Below are 3,511 nucleotides of genomic sequence, written 5' to 3'. Positions count from 1 at the left end.
GCGCCCCCGCCTCCGCCCAGCCCATCGCGCCACAACCTGCCGTGGGGCGGAGGAAGCACTGCTGCAGGGCCGGTAACGGGAAACGGGCATGTGAGCCCGGGGGACTATTGGATCATAGGATGGTTTGGGTTGGAAGGGACCTTGAAGATCATCTAGTCCAACCCCCCTGCCTTGGGCAGGGACACCTCCCACCAGCCCAGGTTGCTCCAAGCCCCGTCCAACCTGGCCTTGAACACCTCCAGGGATGGGGCAGCCACAGCTTCTCTGGGCAACCTGTGCCAGTGTCTCACCACCCTTATTGTAAAGAGTTTCTTCCTTACATCTAGTCCAAATCTTTTCTTTTAGTTTAAAGCCATTACCCCTCGTCCTATCACTCCACTCCCTGATAAAGAGTCCCTCCCTGTCTTTCCTGTAGCCCCTTTAGGTACTGGAAGGGGCCATAAGGTCTCCCTGGAGCCTTCTCTTCTTGTCGGCTCATGTTGAGCTTCTCATCAACCACCACCCCCAAGTCCTTCTTCTCAGGGCTGCTCTCCAGCCATTCGCCGGCGCTCAAGATGCCACAAGGCGGTGTAGCTCATACAGCACCACTGATGCAACATATCATTGGTACCAAACACACCTTGATGAGGTACATATTCCAAAAAAACAATATAAACATGTTCTCAGCTGCCCATTAGTTAATGACTCGGAGCAGAGCCAGCCTGCTCTGGAGCCTCGTGAGCTGCACCAAGCCAGCGCTAATGAGGCAGGCTGGATGGAAGCTCCCTCCTCGCAGAGCCCCTAAGGCAGCCCAACACCAGCTCTGGAAATGGAAGCGTGGATACTCTCCAGGTGGCTCGGTGGAAGCCAGTTCCGGTCCAAGGCCACTTACTGGCTTGTGCTGGTAGCCGTGCTGGGTCGCGCCCGGGTCCCAGCAGACCTCAAGCAGCAATAGATTCCCTTGGTCACCCTACGAGCTAGCCCTGCCTGACCCACACACCCTCCGTGGGGATGCAAAACTCCACCAAATATCATCACAGATGCAAAACATGTGGGGTTTACGTTGCAAGATTTATCCTCAAACCAAAATAGACTTTTCCCAGTGAGCGACAGCACTGCCACACACCGTGTTTGGAGCAGAACGTTACCGTCGAAGTCAAGGCCAGCTGGAGGCCACAGAATTAGGTAGTGTGGAGGGACGGTGGATTTCTGAAGGCAATCGGCTGGTCACGGCTCACTGCCTGCTCTGCCTACAGGGCAAGAATCCCAGCACAGCTGCCTACCACCGCTCAAGAGGGGCCACTGTTCCTCGGGAGCAGCATCAACCTTTACCCTGCCCAGCCCAGCACCAGCTGGTATGGTTTGAGAAACACATAACAATTTATTGTCATTTAGACAATCATTCTGCCACCCCATGACCCCTCCCCACCCGGGAAAGGGAATCGGGAAAAACAAGGAAACACGTGAGTTGAAGTATAAACAGATTTAACAGAGTAAGATTAGATAATTAACATTAATAGCACTAAAGAACCAATATTGATCCCAATACCAATACAGAATATGCAAAGATTATATTCAGCCCATTCTACCGGTAGGGAGCTGCGCACTCCCAGCAGGGGACAGCAAATGTGGGACGCTGTGAGTGCTGCAGCATTGGGAGGAAGAAAAGGGCTCAGGGCGGCGGCACCGGGGCAGGGAGTTCTCAGGATGGCAGCCATCACAGGAGAAAGAGAACTCCTCAGCAAACTGTATAATTTATATTGAATGTGCCATTCCTGGTATGAAACAACCCTGCTGGCCAGCTTGGGTCAAGTGCCTGGGTCTCGCTTCTCCTCATCCCCGCACCTGGTGAGCTCAAAAACACTGAGACCTTGAAACCTCCACACCATAACTGGCTATAAAGTGAGTATTTTCACCAATTCAGACACTAGAGTCTTCTAAAAGTGCAGTTCTCCCAAGCATTAGAAGATAAATTAGTCTTGTGTCGCTCAAACTAGGGCACCAGCCCAGGACTTCAAGGTGTTTTCCTCATTTTCTGTCTGAACTTGCTAGTGAGTTCTATATGTGACTCTCTGTGGCACCTCATTCTTGGGGAAAGAAAATTCAGTGTTCACACCCCCAATAAAATGATGACTACAGGCTCACCTTGCTTTTAGCTTTATCCTCAAGGTTGTTGATTCAGCAGAGTTACAGCTTTCAGCCCAGTATTCAGGACGCCTGCTAACATGGAACGCCAGTAAATTAAATTTACATGTCATTTAGACCATTTCTTTAATTTAAATCTTAAAGTACGTGGCCTCCGTAAAAAGAAGTCTATGAACTTATGTCGCCTGAGGTTTTGTTTAAACTTACCTAGAAAAAAAAAAAAAAAAGATGGCACAAACACCTGGGCTGCTGTGGCTCTTGGGACCTTTATGGACATGGTGGCTTGCAGAAGGCTTCTCTGCAACCCTCAGTCTTGCCCGTGCTTGAAGGCCTTTGGCACCGTTCGATGCGCTTGCTGAATGCTGGCTCCTGTGGAAAATGACATTGCTGTCACTCCATAACCCAACCGCCATTTTTCGTATCTGATGGATGTGTCACGTGCAAACAACAGAAATGAGAAATTAAGCCAAATTGGTTCTTCAGCAAATGCATTTTACTACAGGAAGAGATGGTTTATAATACATTTGTAAGAGACTCTGCTTCTACTGTAACATTTTTATATTTAGAAAATCTTCTTTTAAAATATGTGGCTGGAGGTAGAAAAGAAGATTATAATAGCCTAGTCTGTGATAAAGGAAAATTTCGATTCAACGGGACTGCTGTAAAGGCCCTTATTTATTTTTCTCAGCAGTTGCATTTTGCCTTTCACTCGCTTGCCTGCAGCTTTGGTTGCTGTGGAGGTTTTCTTCTGTAAATTCTTCAAAGTGATGGATTTTCCCTTTGAAAGAATGCTTGACTGTAGAGAACTACAGAAGTGTAACCTTTTTTATTTTTTTCCTGTGTACGTGTGATGCTTTGAGCTTTGAAAAGACAGGTGTGCTGCCACCTCTGCCGTTAATTTGCATGCCGAGAGCCTGCAGATTTGCATTACTGGTTTCGTGCTCCTCAACTGAAAGGCAAGGACAGTGATCTTCTACTCTTTCCAGTTAAAGGTCATCTGCAAATCCATGTTCCTCTCTAGCTCAGATTAGAGAGACAGTCAGCATTTTATGAATCAAAGAAGCATAAGGCGTATTTTTATCGATAAAATGTTACAGTTGTAGTTAGAAGCACTAACGTACAAAGCGTTGCACGTGTGTACCCTCGCCTGTGCTCACAATCTAGACAGACAAAAGGCAAGAGAAAAACCCCAGTATTCCAATCTCTATTTTAGAAACAGAAAGCTGTGGCACAGAGCTGATGACAGGAATTTGCCAAAATTAAAATTGTGTTAAGTTACAGGCTTGGACTCCAAAAAGATAATGATCAAAGCCCAAGTTCTCACCTCAGTGATGAGAACTGACACCAGGACCAATTTGATCACTGGACGTTAACACAGTAATAACTC

Source organism: Charadrius vociferus, unplaced genomic scaffold, assembly GCF_000708025.1.
Source record: "Charadrius vociferus isolate BGI_N301 unplaced genomic scaffold, ASM70802v2 scaffold115, whole genome shotgun sequence".
In the NCBI taxonomy this organism is placed as follows: Eukaryota; Metazoa; Chordata; class Aves; order Charadriiformes; family Charadriidae; genus Charadrius; species Charadrius vociferus.
The sequence above is the reverse complement of the archived record's forward strand: the minus strand, read 5'-3'. Positions refer to the sequence as shown.